This window comes from Mauremys mutica, chromosome 4 (genome assembly GCF_020497125.1).
Source record: "Mauremys mutica isolate MM-2020 ecotype Southern chromosome 4, ASM2049712v1, whole genome shotgun sequence".
Taxonomy (NCBI): Eukaryota; Metazoa; Chordata; order Testudines; family Geoemydidae; genus Mauremys; species Mauremys mutica.
The window spans coordinates 65,309,798-65,331,945 of record NC_059075.1 but is presented as its reverse complement, the minus strand read 5'-3'; the positions used below and the strand labels follow the sequence as shown (position 1 = coordinate 65,331,945).

Here is a 22,148-nt window from a genome sequence, read left to right as displayed (position 1 = left end):
ATCAGAGGATGGGTGGCAGCAAGATTATGTAGGACTTTGTTAGATGATGGAGACAAGAAGTATGAATTTAATGTGGTAGCTAATGGAGGGATTTGAAGAAGGAAATGACATGACAAGAGATGACTTTAGCAGTGTCAGATTGGAGGGAGAAAGGTGACAGGAAAAGGGTATAGTCAGCAAGGAGAGACATGACCAAAACTTGGACAAGAATTTTAGTAGCGGACACAGTGAGGAAAAAGCAACAGGACCTAAAGACTAGATATGAAGAGAGAAGCAGTGATGGCAGTCAGAGGTTACACCAAAGTCTAGGAGACAGGAAGATTGTGGAAATGTCAGTAAAGAGCTGGATGCACATCCTATTGTTCATCATAATATTTTTGCATGTTTTTATGTACTAGGCTGGCAATGAAAGCAGAAATCTTATGTGCATGTTTGTATCTTAGGTCTGAGCTTCACACAGGCAAAATGCTTAAAGACTAGGGTTGTTGATTAATTGCAGTTAACTCACAAGATTAACTCAAAAAAATTAACCATTAAAAAAATTAATCGCAATTAATCATAGTTTTAATCACACTGTTAAACAATAGAATACCAATTGAAATGTATTAAATATTTTGGATGTTTTTCTCCATTTTCAAATATATTGATTTTAATTACAACACCAAATACAAAATGTACAGTGCTCACTTTATATTTTTATTGCAGATATTTGCTCTGTAAAAATGATAAAAGAAATAGTATTTTTCAATTCGGCTCATACAAGTACTGTCATTCAGTCTCTTTATTGTGAAAGCGCAACTTATAAATGTAGAATTTTTTTTGTTATTTAACTGCACTCAAAAACAAAACAATGTAAAACTTTAGAGCCTACAAGTCCCCTCAGTCCTATCTGTTCAGCCAATTGCTAAGAGAAACAAGTTTGTTTACATTTACGGGAGATAATGCTGCTCGCTTCTTATGTACAATGTCACCTGAAAGTGAGAACAGACGTTTGCATGGCACTTTTGTAGCCGGCATTGCAAGTATTTATGTGCCAGATATGCTAAACATTCATATGCCCCTTCATGCTTTGTTTGTCTGAGTGATTAGCTGAAGAAGTAGGACTGAGTGGACTTGTAGGCTCTAAAGTTTTACATTGTTTTATTTTTGAATGCAGTTATTTTACATTTTTAAAGCGATTGCACTACTGTGCAAATATTTATAATAAAACAGTACAAAGTGAGCACTGTACACGCTATATTTTGTGTTGTAATTGAAATCAGTATATTTGAAAATGTGGAAAACATCCAAAAATATTTATATAAATAGTATTCTATTATTGTTTGTGTGTGATTAATCATGATTGATTTTTTTAATTGTGATTAATCACAATTTTTTTAATTGCTTGACACCCCTACTATAGACATCAGTGAGAAATCGATTTAACCATTTAGTCAAGAATGCACACACATGAAGAAGCACACTAAAATTCTAAGCAGCATCTGAGACCTGAATCTACTGATATTAAATGCCTGAGGAAAATCCACTTGCAGAGGTTGCATTGCTGTGCTAGGCACAATATACCACTGGAGAGCATTTTTTTCAATCCAAGGATCAACACTTTCCTCTTCAAACTAAAATGCTGTAGCCTGTATATGTTTTGTTTTTTGTCCTAAATTTGATGGCATTTTCGTTGGTCCACCACCAAAAAGATTGAGTTGTTTAATGCTTATTTGTCTTCAGTCTTCACTGAAAAGGCTAATTGGGACCAGATGCTTAACATGGTTAATATTGACAACAAGGGAGAAGAAACATAAACCAGAATAGGGAAAGAACAAGTTGAGGAATATTTTGGTGAGTTAGATGTATTCAAGTTAGCAGGGCCTGTTGAAATACACCTAAGGGAACTTAAGGAACTACCTAAAGCAAATTTAGAAACATTAATGATGATCTCCAAGGATGCATGGAGGACAGGTGAGGTCCAAGAGGACCGGGGAAAGGCAACCATAGTACCTATCTTTAAAAAGGAGAACAAAGAGGACTTGGGGAATTATAGCCCAGTCAGCCTAACTTTGATACCTGTAAAGATACTTTTTTTATTCTTTTTTAGGGTGCCCAGGACTGAGTCATCTTGTTACTCCCCTATCTCCAGCAAAAAGAAGATCTGCTTGTGCTTAACTGGGTGTCATCTCCCTGACCCCACCAGTCTATTAGCCACCCAAACAATCTCCTCAGGGCTCTGCCAGCCCTTACTTTGCCTTTCAGGTTAACACATGCACTCCAATCTCTGAACCCCCTTGAGGCATTCCGCTGCAGCCCTCAACCGCCAGACATTCACAGAAATTACCGTGAAAACTCTCCCTAAAGCAGCTTGTTAGATGCTCCAAAATAACATCCCAGCACTATATATATATATACAATGAAAACAATCATATATTTATTATTAAAGGTTACAATTTAAGAGATAGTGAGTAAGGTTAAAAAATGGAAGCAGAAATAGTTACATATAAAACAAGAAATATAACACTCTTCCTAGAGTCTAAACTTAATTTTAACAGACTAAACACTCGTCTAAATGAGTTTCTTACCTAAAGCAATCTCTGAGCATCTCCAACTGACATGGCTGGGATCCATTTTTCATGAATGCAAAAAGTACTATCTTTTTGCTTCCTCAGTAAAGAATGAAGGGGGGGAGGTGTTTTTTTCCCTTCCTCTTTGATTCCCCAAAGTAATTGATTTGTCTCCAAGATGATCCCCATGGTTTATTCCCTGGAGTGTTGGCTTCATGTTGCCTTCACATCCTCAGGTTGATTTTGTATGCAAATGGGCTTCCGTTGGCTTCCAAAGCCTATTTTACATGTGAATCAAGGAAGACAGATGAATATGCATCCTTTTTCTGGTCAGGCTGCTTGTTAACCCTGCTTTAATTCATATTTAAAACATGTTTTCCGGTATATATAGGCTATGGCTACACTAGAGTGCTTGCAGCAGCACTGCTGTAAGCGCTCTAGTATAGCCACTCTAAGTCTCCCATCGACTTAATTAATCCACCCTCAACAAGCGGCAGTGCTGTTCACACCGGTGCTTAAATTGGCATCAGTTATGTCACTTAGGGTGACTAATTCGCACCCCTGAGCACCATAAATGATGTTGACTTAAATTGTAGTGTAGCCGTACCTCCTTACATACCTCCTTAAATATCATTCATACATACATCTCACAACAAGTATGAGGATCAATATGACATAAGCTTTTATTAGAACCTCACTTGACCCTCTTTGGCTAAATGCTATGTAAGCAATTGTTGGGTGTACTGAGTTTGTTGGGTCTGTTAGGAATTACTGTTACAGAAAAGTGACCCATTGCCAGTTCTCACCAATAGGCCTCTGTGTCACACAAACCAATTTAATTCTTTGACAGACTTACTGACCTAGTTGATAGGAGGGACGTAATAGATGTGATATATCTTAATTTTAGCATGGCTTTTGCCACAGTCATACATGACACTCATAACCAACTAGGGAAATGTGGGCTAGATGAAACCACTATAACGTGGGTACACAACTGGTTTGAAAGCCATATGCAAAGAGCAATTATCAACGATTCACTGTCAAAATGGCAGAATGTATATAGTGGGGTCTGACAGAGGCCTGACTTGGGTTTTGTACTACTTTATTTTCATTAATGACTTGGATAATGAGTTGGAGAGTATGTTTCTAAAATTTTCATTAAAAGTCTCCTGTTGCAGTATCCATAGACAAGCCCTCGCAACAAAACACATGCCTGAGGGACTGAAGGAAGTGCTGGACAATGCAGTGACAATGGTGAATTTCATAAAATCACGGCCAACGAATTCCACTATATTTCACGTACTTTGTGAAGAAATGGGTAGTATAGTCAATTGTCTGTTGACCCATACCGAACTTAGATGGCTCTCACAGGACAAAATCCTTGTGTGCTTGTTTGAGCTTAGTGAACGGAAATCCTAGTTTTTTTCAACAGCCATCCTTTCCACCTTGCCAGCTCTATGGAAAATGATGTCTGGCTCCAGAGCTTAGCTTATTTAGCAAATATTTTCTCAAGAATTAATTACCTAAATTTATCTCTTCAAGGACTCAATATAACAGTTTTCAATGTGCAAAAGCATGTATAATCCATGATAAAGAAGTTGCAGTTCTGGGAAAGTTGTTTGGAAAACAATCAAACTAAGTGTTCCAGTAATCTTCATGACTTCCTGGCAGAACATAAACTTCAGTTGGATCAGTGCACTAAAACCAATATAACTGCACACCTAAAAGGACTTTGCACAACTTTCAGGGAATACTTTCCAGTGATGTCAGGCGATAATGACTGATATCACTTTCTCAACACAGATATTGAACACTGAGGAAAAAGATAAATTGATTAAGATCTCCTGTGTCAGGGAATGAACAGAGCTTCCATAAGAACATGGGGCACTGGTAGATGTTTCGGTGGTATTTTATGGCCCACCAAAGGCATCTAATATAGCTTATGATGGAGCAGGAGGAGGAGTACCCAGGAATGGCAGACTCACAGTGGCAGATACTGCTCATGACAGTCATTATAGCCGCTGATGTCCCCCTACATAGACTGGCACTTCTGGAGCAGGACTGCAAGCACAGACTGGTGGGATCACATCATCATGCAGACCTGGGATGACCACCAGTGAGTCCAGAACTTTCACATGAAGAAAACTACATTTCTGGAGCTTTGCGAGCAGCTTGCCCTGACCCTTCAGCATAAAGACACACACACACACAAAGCCATCTTTGCTGGTTCAGGCATGGGTTGCTATAGCTGTCTGGAAGCTTCAGCTCTGTTGCAAACAAATTTGGGGTGGGAAAATTGACTGTGGGAGAGTAACTGACTTTGAGAGACTAGGGTTTCTTAATGTGGGACAGCTCAGTGGTTTAAGCATTGGCCTGCTAAACCCAAGGTTGTGAGTTCAATCCTTGAGGGGGCCATTTAGGGAACTGGGGTAAAGATCTGTCTGGGGATTGGTCCTGCTTTGAGCAGGGGGTTGGACTAGATGACTTCCTGAGGTTCCTTCCAACCCTGATATTCTATGATTCTATAACTGTGCTGGAGCCATTGATGGGATTCATGTGCCTGTAATTTGCCCTCCTCAAGGAGCAAATGACAGCATAAACTGCAAAGAGTATTACGCCATTGTTATGCAGGCCTTCATGGACAACAGAGAGCGATTTATAAATGTCAGTATGGGCTGCACAGGTAAGTTCATGATGCCATGTTTTTCACCAATCGGCAGTCTTCATTCATGGACAGGCTGGGACACTATTCCCACCACATGATATTATCATAAATGAAGTTACTGTCCACCATTGTTCCAGGGAACCCTGCATACCGTCTTTTGCCGTGGCTTATGAAACCATACCCTGGTCTCAGAGGCCCTGCTGAAAGACAGTTTAATTAAACTCTCAGGTGCAGAATGGTGGTTGAATGTGCTTTTGGCAAATTCAAATCCTGTTCAAGATGTTTACAGATCTGTTTGGATGCCAGTGTCATCAATGCTATCAGCATTATTGGCTTGCTCAGCTCCTTACAATCTCTGTGAAGCCAGAGGTGAGCTATTTCCCCCTGAATGGGCCTACAACAGTGAGGGGATGCTGAACCAGTACATTCAGCCAGCAAGTGCACCTACCTCAGCTGGAGCTGGATGTACCCAGGCAACAGAAGTCAGGGATGCTTTGTGCTCCCACATTGTGGACTTGCATGGCGCAATGGAGGAGGAGGAATGGTATCTCTATGAATGTGCTTGTGGCGGAGGGCTTGTTAATTGTCGGGGGAGAGGGGTTCAGTGTTTGAGGAAGGGGTGGGGAGTTTTGTTCCATGCAATGTACTTATGAATGGCATGACCACTTATGAAATGGGGGCCGGGGGAAGTGGTATTCATAGTATGGATTGATGTGAGGAGTGATTGAGGTATGAATTGCTATAGAGCAGTGGTTCTCAAGCAGGGGTACATGTACCCCTGGTGGTATACAGAGGTCTTCCAGTGGGTACATCAACTCATCTAGATATTTGCCTAGTTTTACAACAGACAACATAAAAAGCACTAGCGAAGTCAGTGCAATATAGTACATACAGACAATGACTTCTTAATACTGGTCTATATAATATACATTGAAATGTAAGTACAATATTTATATTCCAATTGCTTTATTTTATAAATGTATGGTTAAAAATGAGACAGTAAGCAATTTTTCAGTTAATAGTGTGCGGTGACCCGTTGGTACTTTTATGTCTGATTTTGTAAGCAAGTAGTTTTTAAGTGAGGTGGAACTCGGGGGTCCGCAAGACAAATCAGCCTCTTGAAATGGGTACAGTAGTCTGGAAAGGTTGAGAGCCACTGCTATAGATAACTGCACGGAGGGATAGCCTTTGCATACTAACTCCTAATTGTTCCTGATCATGTGTTTACCTTTACTTTTGAATACACAATGCTAGCAATCAACTTTCTTGATGAAATAAAAACCTGTATTTATAAACATATATTAGAAAAGTACAACATTCACCCATTCCCAGGCAGGCCAGCTGCCATAACCACACCAAAACACCACTAAAACAGAACCTTAGGGAGAAAAAAGGGTGCATAAACCAGTACAACCAGTGAAGCCATGTACAAGCCAGAAACCTACTGTGGCATATCGTGGCCGTGTGTTCCCCTTTTCCGTTTTTCCCCGTGGGTGGGTGGAGGCTCCATAGGGGAGGGGCTCAGTATGGAGGGCTGTGTAGCTTGCCCTACCCAGCCACTCATGGGAGCTGGCTTTATGGGCCACCCAGCCAAGAGTCTTCCAAGTTGCTTCTGGACTGCAGCAGAGGGTAACATGCAGGAGACTCACTCTTGCAATTATTAGTGATATGAGCTGCTCAAACAGTTCTTTCTGCTGACCTCTATCCTCCTCCCTTAGCCTCCATTCCTGTTACAGTAACTACAGTGCTTGAACCCTTGCTGAAAACCTGTCCTCAAGTATGCAGCCAGCCGGAACCTTTCCTCTTGCCTCTCGGCATGCCTTTTCTCTATCAAACACTTCATAAAATGGGCACAATGTCAGTGAGTTGCCTGAGGTACAGTCCTGGTCCCTGGTTTTCCAGTATTCACTGTTGAGCTGCTTAATCCATTCCCTGCACTGGTCACCAGTCCAATAAATTTGCAAAGCTGCCAGCTACTTCACTATTTCTTGGGATGTGTGGCCATTTCTGGTACTCTTCATAAAGTCCATAGTTTTCCTGGCCTCACACCAGGGATTTTCCAAAATCTGGCTGTGTTCCTGTGACCATGAAGCAATGCACTTTGCAGAAGGCTTGTTCCAGTCTCCACTGCAAACACAGAAGGCTCTCTGCTGGTGTGTTTTCAGCTCAGCGGTCAAAAACAATGGAAGAGTTAATGCTGACTCACTGAGCTGCTGCCATATGTCAAGGGGAGTGATTTCTGTTTTCACTGGAGTCGACAGGAGATTCTTGGGATAGAGAAGACAAAGGTAGCTTGCCCATAGGATTGTGGGATACTTTTGGTGGATTTCCAGGCCCTGAGTCAGGGAGAGGGCTCTGTCTAACTGAAAAGTAATAGGGCTTGAACGCTGCATCACAGTTTGACTAGGGCTTGGGACCTTCCAGCCTCGCAGGGTCCTAGGAGCCTAGGTCTGAGCCCAAGTCTGAGAGATTTGTGTGTAAATGGAGTGGGGGCACTGGACTCAAGTGTGTTTCTGAGACCAGACTTACTTTGCATTCTAGACATACCCTATGACCCCAAGCACATTTGTGCTTTTGCAGGATTAGAGCCTCTAGCTCGGGTGAGCAAATTTACGGCCCGGGGCCCACATCTGGCCCCTCAGACATTTTAATCTGGTCCTCGAGCTTCCTCTGGGGAGTGGGGTCTGGGGCTTGCCCTGCTCCATGTGTGCTGTGGCTCCACATGGCTCCTGGAAGCAGAGGCATGTCCCCGCTCTGGCTACTATGCGTAGGGGCAGCCAGAGGGCTCCACACATTGCCCCCACCCCAAGTGCCGCCCCCACAGCTCCCATTGGCCAGAAACCACAGCCAATGGGAGCTGCATGGGCAGTGCCTGTGGATGGGGCAGCATGCAGAGCCACCTGGCCACACCTCCACGTAGGAGCTGAAGGAGGGACATGCTGCTGTTTCTGGGAGCTGCTTGAGGTAAGTGTCACCTGGAGCCTGCACCCCTAGCCCCATCCTGTGCCCCAACCCCCAGACCTGATCCCCCTCCCACCCTCTGAACCCCTCAGTTCCAGCCCAGAGCACCCTCCTTCACCCCAACCCCTCATCCCCTGTCCCCCCCACCCCCCACACACAACCCCTCTGCACCAGCCCAGAGCCCCCTCCTGCACCCTGAACTCCTCATTTCTGGCCCCACTCCAGAGCCTGCACCCTCAGCTGGAGCCCTCACCCCCTCCCTCAATTTCGTGAGCATTCATGGCCCACCATACAATTTCCATGTCCATATGTGGCCCTCGGGCCAAACTGTTTGCCCACCCCTGCTCTAGCTGCTAAGAGATGGGAAAAGGCAGGGAGTTATGCAGTACAGCCCCTTTTATTTTCATGATTGATGTTTCAGACTTCAACTCTTGCAGACCTACAAGGAAGAGTAAAAGATCTAGGGCTGTTAGGTACTGCACTCCCCAGTTCATATTACTGGTGTTGCTGAACTCAGACACTGCACACGGCTGTCCTTACAATCTGAGAGGAGAATACTAGCAGGAGGTCAGGACAGAGAGGTTTCTTCTTGTGATGGAAAAGCTGATGTTATCCTTCAGTCTGCATCTACACCAGAACAGTACACAGGTAATACTGATGCAGTTATAGTGGAACTGTTTGACCTCCTAGCAAAATATAGTGATTTATCATGGCCAGAGCTCTTAGTGTATAATGCTTCAGTGCTTATGCACTGAATTCCTACTGAAATCAATGAGAGCCTTGCTTATGTAAAGACTGCAGGGTCAGATCTCTAGTAAACAAATATTATACCAAATAATTTGAAATACAGGGTCAGGGTCACTTGGGGCCTGGTTCTCCTCTTCCTTGCACTGTGCATTTTTGTTCATACCTTTACAAAGAGTGTCTTAATACACTACTGTGTGAGTGAAGCATTAGATTTGGTAATGTTTGATTCCCACTTGGTGCAGGTGTAAATGACAACACAAGGTGTGAGGTAGTGGAGAATCAGATAATTGTGGAGCTATGTTGAGTTACCGCAATCAAGTATCTGGCCCTTGATGTTTTACAGCTCTTCCTTCTCCTTTAAAAAGAAAATCTGCTATTGAAAAACTATCAAGGTATGATTTACATGACAGAACATTTTTGTTTGTTTAAAGCTTGTCAGTATGAAATATGTATGCACACCAGAATTTTCAAACCTCCTGATTCCAGCAATGTTTCAATTGCTTCCCTTGCCATTTTGTTGCTGAATTATTTTGACAGCATGAGGGCAATGTCTAAATGTTAGTGTATTGCTAAAGGCCAAGCTAGTAAATTATACAAGCTGCTTTCAGTCATTTTTTGGTGTAATTTAATGCTAGAGAGGGTGGAAAAGCAAGTCAAACATTATTAAAAATGTAGATGGGGAGAAAAAGACATCTTTAACCATCTGCAGTGCTTAACCATTTGGAGAAGGAGCCTATTTCTCATATTTCTTGTAAATGCTGATAACTGTGTTGCTGCTGAGGCTGCATGAACACAAAGTAAACGTTTCCATCACTCATGTTCGTTCAGTGAACAGTGGCTGGAGAGGAAGGATGTTCCAGTGGTTAGATCACTAGCCTAGCCATTAGAAGACCCAATTTCAATTCCCTGCTCTGCTGAAGACTCTTGTGTAACTCTGGGCAAGTCTCTCAGCCTCTCTGTGCCTAGTTTCCCATCTGTACAATTAGGATAATGGCACTTCCCTACTGCACAATGACATTGTGAGGGTAAATATGTTAAAGATTCTTGAGGTGTTCATATGGCCAAATAAATACCTAAGATAAAGAGGAAGATTCTCCTGAGATGTGTAGAGGTGGGCACAAGTCAGAAAATTTGAACTGTTGTTTAAATTTGTCCAAGATTTTGGCCTTGTGTGAGGGGGCTACCTCTGGGGCTTTGGTTTGGCCCATTATACAGACGGGGGTCATTCACAAAATTTGAATCTGTACCAGATTCTGATTTTGAACCCCTCTGAAGTTTGTAGATTTTAGATTTAGGGTTTTGGTTCAGGCCCATCTCTGCAGACAGCAAACCTGATTCTGATCTCAGTTACACCAATGTAAATCAGTCCTAGTCTAACTACTGAAATCAGTTTAATTACTCCTGATATACACTGCTGTAACTGAGATCAGAATGTGGCCTGGCATCTCATTGAAAGCAGGTGTCAGAATGTTCAACCAGTCAAGGGCCTGTATTGGTTTGTCCTAAGTATAGTATAAGTGATGTTGTAACTCTTTAGCTCACTTTCAGCCAGTTGGATTCCTCAGCACTCATTGGCTGGGTCTTCAGTGATGCTTTGCTTTATTTCCTTTGGGTGTGAGAATGCTGTGTCAGCCTATGGATTATCAGGAGACAGCATTGACCCCCAGAATTCTATATGAGTGATTTGAGCCAGCCTGACTCAACAGTGAGAAATGAAGGATATGTCTACACTGCAATTAGACACCTGCGGCTGGCCCGTGCCAGCTGATCCGGGCTCATGGGGCTCAGGCTAAGGGGCTGTTTAATTGTGATGTAGATGTTCAGGTTCTGGCTTGAGCTCTGGGACCCTCCCCCCGGCTGGGTCCCAGAGCCCAGGCTCCAACCTGAGCCCAAACATCTACACCACAGTTCAACAGACCCTTAGCCTGAGCCCTGCAAGTCGGAGTCAGTTGGCACAGGCCAGTTATGGGTTTTTAATTGCAGTGTAGACATACCCCAAGAGTCTGTCCAGGGGATCAGGGAGGGGAAGTTCGAGGAGCCCATTTGGGAGGAGGCCTGGTAGAGGGACGTTTTGGATCGAGGGATCCTATAATGTTAATCTCTATCTGTTTAGGATGTATAAAGCCAAACAAATGTGTGTGCCTGACTGTGTGAAGTAAACATATAGGAAGGAAAGACCAGAATTACAGACTGGAATGTTGAGAGATTTAAAATTGCAGCCTTTACGTTATGAACTAATTTAAATTATATCAAAACTGAAGAAGCTTTGAAATCTCTGCCTGGATCCTATTTACAACAGTGGCACTTCTGTGTCTTTCATGGGTCTCATTCTCTGAGATCTCTGCTGTTCATGTTATTTTCCCTTCCCTCCCCACCTCCCCATGATTACAGTGCGTGGTAGTTCCATTCCCCTTCCAAGGCTATCTCCTCTAACCTCCTTTGCAGCAGGAATGTGCTTCAACAACCTACAATACAAGTTGGGTCTCGGACATTTCCCTTCCTTGTGAGAGAATTTTTCCACTCTTGCAGAAGTGCCGCCCATCTTGCTTCAGAGCCTGGTGTCAATAACAACAAGTCAAGGAGAAAGGCAAACATCCTAGTCATTCACTTTAATGGGCATTCAATAACTGACAAGGTTAACCCTCTATAATCTGATTAGCGTATCCATTTATTTATGCAGGCATGTTCTCTGAAGCAGCAGAAGGGTGTTGTGCTGCCCAAGTTTGGGGTCAGAAGAGACAAGGCACATGGAAATGTTGCACTTTGTGTAATGGTGCAAGCGTTGCCTCTCAGAATGCATCTCACCTCACCTAGAGAATACCATTAAACAGCTTCAAAGAAAGCCATAGACCTTAACTTATACAGGAGAGCTGAAGGAATGGATGAATGGGAATGGTATATCTGTCCAACAGGTGAGCCAGTAGTCCACATATAAGTGTGGGACATGGAGAGGAGCAGAGTGTTTGCTACATATTTATCGTACGGAGAATGTAATCTGGCCCTCTAGTTGCTATATCCCTATACGATGCCCTTGTACCATTTACCTGAAAAGACCACTGAATGTGTTGCTTCCTGTCATGCTAATAGGTGATTCTTCTGCTTTGTATAAAAGTATTACATAAAAACAACACAAAACACACAACCCCCCACCACCACACACACCTTCGTTAAACATTAATGTTGCAAAATCAAGCTCTCAAAAATTAGGAGTTAAAATCAGAGTTAAAATTTCCTGTGCAACCTTAATTTGCTGCTCTGGTGTGCGTTATGAGACAGTCTTTAACGATATGATCATACACTATTTTTTCCACATGGTCCTCATTCAATGAATGGCTAGTTATTCACTATTTCTTTTATCCTCATCACTGAGTGAGTAGCCCTGGCCTTATTTATCTCACTCCATCCAAACCCTGCACTGAAGACAGAATTCTTAATTTCCTCATGGGTGTTATTATGGTGTTCTGACCCACAATAGTATTTGAGTGCTTTCCACCACCCCTGTGAAATGAGGGAGTGGTATTAACCCCCGTTTATATGTGGGGAACTGAGGAACAGAGATTAAGGCCAAAATTGTCAAAAGTATCCACTAATTTTGGGTACATAGGGCCTGATCGCTTTTTAAGAGTGCTTAGCCTTTTTTTATAGCACTTCATATGTTCAAAGCACAGCTCCAAGTCCGCTTCAGCTGGAATTGTGAGCCTTTGGCACTTCTGAAAGTTTAGCCCCAAGTGTCTCATATTGGACACCCAGAAAATGAAGAACGCACAACTGTGAAAATTTTGCCTCAAGCGATTTGCTCAGCATCACATAAAAACTCTGTGGTAGAGTCAAGGATAGAATCCTGTTCTCCAGGACAGCAATCAATTGCTTTAACTGTAACATCATCACTTCTTTTCCAGCAGTCCAATCCAAAGCATGTGAACTGAGATTTTTTGCAAGTTTATAACCTGAGCAGATTTTCCCAGGGATGGAAAAAAGCCCCTCCCTGGTACCTGGGCAGCCCCCTGCTAAATTTCAAAATTCTTTCTCCAGAGCAAGGGGACACTAGAGCTTCTTAGCTAAAAGGTTATAAGATTTTTTTTTAACATGGACAAAACAAATTTTTCTTTAACTTCATTCTTGGAAACAGTTGAACCATTTTAGCTCAAACTACAAAATAATTCAGCCTGAAGCAGACACCTGGCATGGAAAATTTTGACCCAAACAGTTAGTTTGGCAAAGTTATGGACAGCTGAAAACAGGGCCCTATAATAAAGTTAGACAACCTTAACTAACCAGCTCCACCTATAATAGAGCAATCCTTTCCTGCCTCCCTCCGTGTCCAACATGCTTAGAGTGGCTTTTGCAGGGAAGAGGAAGAGAAGGAGGGCTACAGAAAAAGCCGAGGAACAGTGTTGTCTGTGATGTTTCCCTGCCATCTCAGTTCTTGGTAATTCAAAGTGATAAATGGTCTGTGCGGATGCCTATAGCAATGCTTTGTTCCGTGGATCTCTCTATGCAATCAGCATTAAGGAAACTACTAATGGGATAGAGCAAAATGTAGAAAATAAATGAACTGTAATCAATGATAACATCACTTTAATCGGCCGACACACTGAAAAGTAAGTAACAAGAAATCAGTCAGAAGGAGGAAGGATGCTGTCCTACTAGGGAGTTAAGGAAGAAATTAAAGAAGATAAGATCATTGCAGAGAAGCTAAATGATTACTTGGAATCTTTTTTCAGTATGACACATTTTCAGAGTTAATACAAGTTGTGAATGATCCACATTTCTGAAAAATCAGGCCAATTATTTAGATGCCTACAGTAAATATAGATTAAAGTACCTAACATTAGGCACGCTCATTTGCAAATGTTGTTCTTAATCTCTCTGTCCATCAGTTTCCCTTTCTGTAAAAAGGACTAAATAATGCTTATCTGTCTCACAGTGGATGTGCAAGAATTAGTTAATACATGTTGAAGGTCTTCAAGATAAAAAGCATTATATAAATTATTTTGATCACTTTCATAACAAGCTCCTTATGTGAAGTTTAAGATACATTTATTGTACTTGAAAACTACAAAATTTGCATAATAAGAATTTCCCTACCCTTTGCCTCTCAGAGCTTTTCACCTACAAATCAATTCAAGCAGAAGGGGATTATAACTTGCATTTCCCAAATCACATTGCTGATGACAAGAGCGTTGCCAGGAAATATGGGAGGTTATAAGCCATGATAATTTTTTTATCTTTAAAGCAGCTGGGTTCTTTCCAGCCCCAGTGTTTCTGAACTCATAAGAACCAGTAAAATGTTCACAGTCCCCTCAGATTAATCTTGATTGAACACAGCTTCTTTTTTTTTACAGGTTTTGATTTTTTCAAAATTTCTTGCACCCCTTTTAGCAAAGCGTAAGAGAGTAATAAAAGCTGACGGCACAGTGTTTCATTTTACAGAAACACATTACCAGTACTGTTTAAATTTTGTAAGTTTAGTTGATAAAACAGTATTTATTTTTTGACTTTAATAAGATGATAGTTGAGCTGTATCCTTTGCATTCTTCAGCTTTAATTTTGCCTATCAACAATGGGTTTTTTGTTTTTTTTCAAAGTTTCCTCCTATCTAGTTCTTGTGTTCACCATCCTCTTGCAGATCATATACTTGGCTACTGAGAAGTGCCTGTCAGGTTGTGAATGAGCAGGATATTAACTGATGATTTATGATGTTATGAAACTATCCAGAAGGTTTTATAAAATAAGCCATGAGAGCAATGACATTAGACTCCCCCAGTGCTGATGTAGTACTTCGGTAAGCTACCTATCCAGCTGTTTGTTGTTTTTGTAGTACTTTTGTAATACAATGCTATCTACACTGTAAGCTCTTTGGGGGCAGGGATTGCCTATTCGCTAGGTATAGTCCTTTGTTATTTTTCATTAGTACTGTGATCACTGCTTAAGCCCTGATCCTGCAATTTATTGCACATAGGGAAACTTCTATACCTGTGTGGATCCCCAGGGAGGTGCAGGAGGGGGGGAGGGGAATCTGAGCATGCACAGCAATCTGCCACCATGCTATGAATTGTAGGATTGGGGGCTTAAATTGTAAACTGTTAAATAGACTGTAAACTCTTTGGAGCAGGGACTGTCCTTTCATTCTGTACTAGCACATACAGTACTAGCACAATAGGACCTCTAGGTGCTGCCATAATACTAAATAATGCACAGGCAAGACTTACAGTGCACATAATGTAAAGAAAATCCTAATGGCTAAGAAATCCATGCTGCTATTGCTGTGATGAGGCTCCATGCTGACACTGAGCGGTGCAATTATCCGTGCTAATGAGGAGGGTAAATTATCACACTTTCTGACAGAAGTGCTGAGGCTTTTCAAGCTGACCCTAGAATGTATTTACATGATTTTTTGCAGGCAAATGCTATACACTGTTTCCCTATATTGTGACACAATGTAAAGAAGAGTCAAAGAGAGATCACTTTTTTCCATCACAAAAGTTGGAGCACTACACAAAATATGTACTATGGCCAAAATTCTAAACTCCCTACCCAGGCAAAACTTCCACTGAGGGGGTTGCCAAAGAAAAGATGTAGGGCTGAGCTCTGAGTAAATAAACCATGCTGGGAGATCCCACAATAAACAGTTTTGTCCTTCTGCAAGGATTGTTTTAGTTGTTTGTTTTCTAACATGCTCTGGATATTGTTACCAACCCTCCCGGATTGTCCTGGAGTCTCCAGGAATTGAAGATTAATCTTTAATTAAAGGTTATGTCATATGATGAAATCTCCAGGAATTCATCCAACCAAAGTTGACAACTGTAGATCTGGAAGTGAAAGCATGAAAATTAACCCCATCATTCCCAGATGCACCATGGAGGCAAATGCTGCCCTCAAATACATGTTGGTGCAATTCCATTTATTATTTATTGATGTCATTATTAGCAGAGTATGGAATGATCTGCGCAGTTAAGTGTGCAAACGTGTTTATATTGTAAAGGGTTATTTTGGATATTTATGACTTTTTCAATCTTACTGCTGTGAAAGAAATTGGATAGGTTTGGTCTTAGTTTGGGAGAAAATTGTTTTGAAAACTTTGTGCCAAAACAGCTTAGTAGTTCTCAAGAATGAATTGAAAGAGGGAAAACTACACTTCTGCTGCTGTTGAAGGAAAAATAAAAAGAGAGACAGAACTGACTTTTGTAAACAGCTTTAGTACATCAGTGATAGATGGGAGAAATGGGAAATTGGTGGGGAGATAGTCACAGCTCTGCCTTTTGGTGCTCTGGAGATGGTTGTGATCAGGGGCGGCTCTAGACATTTCGCCGCCCCAAGCACGGCGGCATGCCGCGGGGGGCGCTCTGCCGGTCGCCGGTCCCGTGCCTCCGGTGGACCTCCCTCAGGCGTGCCTACGGAGGGTCCGCTGGTCCCATGGCTCCACTGAAGCCGCGGGACCAGCGGACCCTCCGCAGGCATGCCTGTGGGAGGTCCACCGGAGCCCTGGCTACCGCCCTCCCAGCGACCGGCAGAGCGTCCCCGCAGCATGCCGCCCCAAGCATGCGCTTGGCATGCTGGGGCCTGGAGCCACCCCTGATTGTGATTGGTCAAAGTTAATATAATATATGGAGCTATACCTATCTCATAGAGATGGAAGGTCATTGAGTCCAGCCCGCTGCCTTCACTAGGAGGACCAAGTACTGATTTTTGCCCCGGATCCCTAAGTGGCCCCCTAAAGGATTGAACTCACAACCCTGGGTTTAGGCCAATGCTCAAACCACTGCACTATCCCTCCCCCCTTATGGGAGTTTGAACATGTATTTTGCTCATGCACACTGAATTTTGTAATGCAGTCTCTCAGTGGTTGCCAATGGTCAGTAGGTTCTGCTCATATGCATATGTGCACCTGATGAAGTGGGTTCTAGCCCACGAAAGCTTATGCCCAAATAAATTTGTTAGTCTCTAACTTGCCACAAGGACTCCTCATTGTTTTGGCTGATACAGACTAACACGGCTACCACTCTGAAACTTAGGAAAATTTGTAGGCTATGCTGCATCTTTCTCTACAATTAGTGAATAAGTACTGTGGGTCATCAGGCATATAGAAGATTGTGTGACTCCAAAGGATTTCTGTTGTCTTTTATATGCTATAGAAAGCTGTGTGTGGAAAGAGGCTCCTGGTTCATTCTTGCTTATATAGTGCCTGTCCAGAGCATTCCACTGCTGTCTAGTAAACATGAACATTCCTCCAGATGAACAGGAAGGAATTTATTTTATGCTTATTTATTTAGTTTCTTCATTTTTCATTTGAGGAAAAAAAATGTTTTTGAAACTTTCATTAAAACACACTGTAATATGCTAAGGTTTTAAAGTTAAGCACTCAGAAAGGAGGAAACAATCAAGTTAAGAGTGGCTGTGGAATGTTACCTGTATCCCCAATGCATTATAATCTAGTCTTTTATTACCTGATCATATAGTATTTTTCTTCAAGAACCTGCCTCATTCAGTTCATATGCTAGGCAAAGAATGAGGCAGAACTGTATGGCAAATTGATCTGGAATTATTGTTGTATGGTATGTAATGAAGGAAGTCAGTGTACATTGTACCACTGCCTCATTCGCTCCCAAAGTGGCAAATTTTAGTCCTCCATTCTTAATGCTACAGCTGGGTAGTTTGAGGTCTCGTGTTCCCAATCACTGGAAAGGGTGGGCATTGAGACACTGTCACTGATGCTTAGCAGCTTGCCCCAGACCTAAAAGTGGCAATTCTTCAACAAAAAAACTTAAAAAACAGACTCCAAGGTGAAGCTGCAGAACTGGAATTAATTTGCAAACCGAATACCATCAGATTAGGCCTGAATAAAGACTGGGAATGGTTGGGTCATTACAAAACCTAAACTTAATTTCCCCAATACTAATTTCTCCCTACTGTTACTCACACCTTCTTGTCAACTGTCTGTAATGGGTCTCTTACCACTTCAAAAGTTATTTTTCCTCCCTTGGTATCCTGCTTTTAATTGATTTATCTTGTTAGACTGACTCACACTTGGTAAAGCAACCCCCATCCTTTCATATATTTATACCTGCTCCTGTATTTTTCACTTTGTGCACCTGATGAAGTGGGTTCTAGCCCACGAAAGCTTATGCCCAAATAAATGTGTTAGTCTCTAACTTGCCACAAGGACTCCTCATTGTTCTGGCTGATACAGACTAACACGGCTACCACTCTGAAACTTGCCCCAGATCATTATTCAGGTTTTTGAGTAACTCAGAAAAAGAAAAACTGAACCTTTTACAAGCCTGTCTCCTGCTTTGTCTTCATTTCTGCATTTCCTTTAAAGCTTAAAAACTGTTTTGAGCCTCTGGGTTCTTTGTTCTTCGGGGAATTCATTTTCTATTCTCTCCAATTGTATTTGTATTTCTTACAAATAAAAGTAGTTTTCTGCTCACTAGGGACCCGGGCATAGAAATATATATGCAGTGACATACACGTGTGGTGAGATTTTCAAACTGTACTCTGACAGGTTAGGAACACACCCAATCCACTGATTTAGTAAACAAACCCCTCAGGCTCCAAGTCCCACAGTCCAGAATCAGCAGTACATTCTCTGCTATATGCAGTAAGTCATTAGGGTTTTTAGGTACTGCTAGTGGTGGTTACTTCATTGTACTTGTCCCTTTTTTCCATTCCAGTGCAGGGAGAGGAAGGTAGGTGAATCCCATTGTGGCTTCATTTAGCTCTCTCCAAATGGCCCTCCCAAAATAGGACTGACTCTTCTACAAGAGAAGGACCAGGCTCGGTAGGATAGAAAAGGTGATAAGTATAGCTGTGGTGATTCAGTTCATTAAATGCATCCCACCTGGGGCCCACGCCGCTTGAATATCCCTTTGTATTTTATTTTTCATGGCTGGCTTGCTATTTGTCATGCTGACAGGCACTGGCCTTCTGGAAACACTAGGTACCATTATGAGACCACTAAGGCCTAAAGTAAAAAGGAGGAAATGGCAAGAATATAAAGTTGTTGTTCTATCTCTAAACCAGATAAGCAGATGAATGGATATAGTTATACCTTATGTTCAGATAGATTCAGTCTTAGTGTTGTTATGTAACTTCACCTACAGCTGCTTCAAATAACATCCAAAAGCAATAGTGTCCTTGTATATAAGGGGGAAATAGATGTCCCCAGACTGTTAACTATCTTTGAAGTGGGTATATTGTCCCAGAGGACTGTACGTGTATAGATTATAGTGGGGGGAGTGGTAGCAACTCATTCATTTTGAGTTGCCGACACTTTCCATTATAAAAACATTTCCAACTATTTAAAAAATATCTTCAATGCCTCCGCAGTTTGTAGTAGGAACTTGAAACTTGGCAGGGTCAAGTAGCCCAGCCAAAGTATTCTATTAAATTGCTTATTAGGAAAGCAGGGAAGAAGAGTAGAATATGGACCCTAGAAAACCTCCAGAAGAGACCTTCTTTGGTAAAGTGAATTGTTTGAGAACTTCTAGCATGGTCCCTAGGAGGGCAGTAAAATGAGATTCTGAGAGGAATTTAGTTATGAATGAATGGCTTTAAAAGAATTTGTATGGTGGACATGACGAAGAGGAGGTCTTGTTAAAGAGAACTTGTTCCCGCTACTCTGACTTTTATAGATAAATGCAAACTTGATAATTTAAGAGATGGATTAACTAGTATTTTGTAGATGGCTGAGATTGGGCTGTAGTGATATAGCCTATGGCAGAGATGGATCTGAAGCCAAGGTAAGTCTATAAGTTGAAAGTGGTTTTGGGGGCGAAGTGTTTTCATTGTGACTGAATAATAAATAGTGACATGGGTATTAATGTGGCAGTAATTAACAGGGGAAAGAAAGACTTGTCATTGTCCTGAGGTTGAATAATCGGTCTTGGCAGATAAACAATGGTTCAGCAAACTCAGCAGAAAGATAATCTGCCTGCCTGAGGAAAGCTGGAGAATGGCCATAAAATCCTCCAGTCTCTTGGCAACACTCAGAAATGACTTTTTTTTTAAACCAAGACAAATTAAGATCCATGATTTCAAGTGATGGTTTTGGATTTATTTTTGGGTTATGCTTTCAGTTCCTATATATACTGTGTAGTATCAGAGGACTGACAAAATGGCAATATATTCTTGCGTGGCTGCCCACAGTTTTGTCAGTAAGGTTGAAATAGGAGTAATTTGTAAGAATCACAATAAAAAGACAAAAAAATAAAACAGCAAGTAAACTTTCCACACTATTTGAATTTTTCAGGGTGGATCAATGAAAATTGGGTTGAGAAAAAGAATAAGAGTTTCAAAATACCTTTTTGGAAGTTTTTCATGGGATTGTCACTCTTTTTTGCAGACAAAACAAACTCTGGGATCTGTGCTTGCTTCCACATGCTGCTCCTTATGTGCTGATCAATACAATATCGATCATGTATTGGGGGGGTTCATTTGTGTCATGATTTTTAACTTTTTTTCCATAATTAAAAAATGCATCAAGCTGAACATACTGTGTTTAGCAGTGACAACGTAACGTCTAACCAAGGCAAAAATGGAGTCAGAGGGAAAATGAGTCTGGCAGCCAGGGGTGAAAGTAACATTAAGCACTTACTGGTACAGGGGCTGGGCCTCAGGCAGAAGGGGCGGAGCTAGGGGTCAGCATTCCCCAGCCAGCCCATCCATACCCCTATATTGGCTGCTGATGTAGGAACTGAGTGAATGGACTATGGAGTAATATACAGCAGGAACCAATTATTATTTCCTCTCCATCTAGAGATGAGCCTGAACCGAACCTTATATCTAAACACCTCTGAACTTTGGGAAAGTTTAAAAGCAGAGCCGATCTTTGTAGCTCATACTATTTACAATCGCAACTTCTGTACAGAAATCTCCAACCTAGTTTAATATCAATTCATCAACACAATTCTGGTGTAAGTTGGTGCAGTGCCATCCAAGTCAGACTGGCACTTTTGTACATCAACCCTGAGTTTGCCCTTCAATCTCCAAAGTACTGACTAATCTCCCTGTCCTTCTCTTTCACATTGTTCTGGCATATTAGAATGTTGTGAATTTCTGTGATCCTTAATCTGAACTCACAAGATGTGCTCCATGCAAGGGATAATTCCTCTGGTTTGTTTTAGGCAGACTGAAACCTATGGTAATTAGTTGTTGTGAGTATAACACTCTGAGCTCATAAAGCACTATCATCATAGAAATCATGGAATATCAGGGTTGGAAGGGACCTCAGGAGGTCATCTAGTCCAACCCCCTGCTCAAGGCAGAACCAATCCCCAGACAGATTTTTGCTCCTGATCCCTAAATGCCCCCCACCCCAAGGATTGAACTCACAACCGTGGGTTTAGAAGGCCAATGCTCAAACCACTCAGCTATCCCTCCCCCACACTATATAATGCCATGTATTATTGTGAGTACTGAAAAATTGTGCATGGGTGTAAATCTTTCTAGTTAAACTGAATATGCATTGAAGAAGTCTTGCTGTTGTGTCAATATCCAGAGTGATGTGAAATCAGTGCATTGTATTGGAAGGTGGGATTTCCCCAGTTTGGCTCCAGTATAGACTTGCTAAATTGCCACTGACTTGCTGTGTGACTTCGGAAAACTCACATTGGCTGTTTTACAAAGCTGGCTAGGGGATTTGGATGCCTACTTGAGACATGGCCTACATCATGGTTAGCTCAGTACATGGTTTAAACAAGGTGGCAAAAATTTGTATCCCATTGTGTTACATTTTACTGATCAGTAATAGCATCTGCTTATGAACTGTGACACATTTTCTGCTCCCATGTGTTTCATGGAGGCAGCAGAGTGGCCATGTGCATGTAGGAAATCAATTCTAAAGGTCTTACACGTCTTAAAAGAGAACTGCATTTGCTGTACCTGACTAGAGCTGAAAAGCCCAGACCCACTCTCTCCTCCCTAGCCTCCACAAACCTCCAGTGATATCACTAGCAAACAACACATTCAAAGAGAGCTCCCCACCCCCTGGCACACATTGTCTCACTTCTTTCCCCAAGACATTACTTATGTGACTGATGTGAACTAGGCTCATTTCCCCACCCCCGGTCTATGACTAGCTGCTCTGTTCTACTGCTCTAGCCTAGGAATCACCTCTGACAGTTATGGGTGAAAGTGTTAGTGTAGAGAGGTTAGCCGGGGCTCGTCTCTCTCTGGGGTGGTGGGGACAGGTTCGGGAAGAGGTCTAGCAGGAAATTAGTCCGGCT

General features: G+C 42.0%; 1 protein-coding gene across 1 annotated transcript in view; it reads left to right on the top strand.

The window, feature by feature from the left end:
- Nucleotides 1–22,148, top strand: part of RGS6 (regulator of G protein signaling 6) — a 171,323-nt gene that overhangs the window by 37,146 nt on the left and 112,029 nt on the right. The window lies entirely within an intron of this gene.